At 42.0% G+C, this 681-nt stretch overlaps 1 non-coding gene across 1 annotated transcript; it reads left to right on the plus strand.

The window, feature by feature from the left end:
* The first annotated feature begins 312 nt into the window (after window positions 1-312).
* On the plus strand, window positions 313-419 carry LOC131170062 (small nucleolar RNA R71). The gene has a single exon (XR_009141004.1). It is a non-coding gene; the product is annotated as a small nucleolar RNA R71 (small nucleolar RNA).
* The last annotated feature ends 262 nt before the right edge of the window (window positions 420-681 follow it).

Below are 681 nucleotides of genomic sequence, written 5' to 3' on the forward strand. Positions count from 1 at the left end.
CCTCCATAGCTGTCTTCAAGTTGACTGTTTGTACCAACTGCGTTGGCTTGCATCTTTTCGAGTTTCCTTGTGAGCTGATCAAATTGAGCATTTATCATGCTTAGGGCATCTACTTCTAGTACCCCTGCAATTTTCCTTGCATTTTCTCTTTCATTTGACCACTCATAGTTATGGTATGCAACCCTTTCTAGAAGTTCAAGTGCTTGTGGCACTGTTTTCTCCATTAGATCACCTTCTGCAGCTGAATCAACTGTGCTCCTTGTAGAGGGTAGTAATCCATTATAGAAATTTTGTACTAATAGCCAATCTTCTATACCATGGTGTGGACATTCCCTCTGCAGGTCTTTGTATCTTTCCCATGCATTATAGAGTGATTCTCCTTCCTTTTGTCTGAAGGTGTTGAGCTCAAGCCTCAGTTTTGTAGTCTTTGCAGGTGGAAAATATCTTACTAGAAAAGCTTGAGAGAGGTTCTCCCAAGTAGTGAACGTTCTAGTTGGTTGAGAAAGTAACCACTTCCTTGCTCTGTCCCGAAGGGAGAATGGGAATGCTCTGAGTCTTATTACTTGATCAGACACTCCTTTCATCTTGAATGTATCACATAGGGCAAGAAAGCATTGGAGGTGATAGTGTGGGTCTTCTGTAGGCGAACCTACAAACCAGGTTTGTTGAATCATTTGGAGC

The sequence above is a fragment of the Hevea brasiliensis genome, chromosome 10, assembly GCF_030052815.1.
Source record: "Hevea brasiliensis isolate MT/VB/25A 57/8 chromosome 10, ASM3005281v1, whole genome shotgun sequence".
Lineage (NCBI taxonomy): Eukaryota > Viridiplantae > Streptophyta > Magnoliopsida > Malpighiales > Euphorbiaceae > Hevea > Hevea brasiliensis.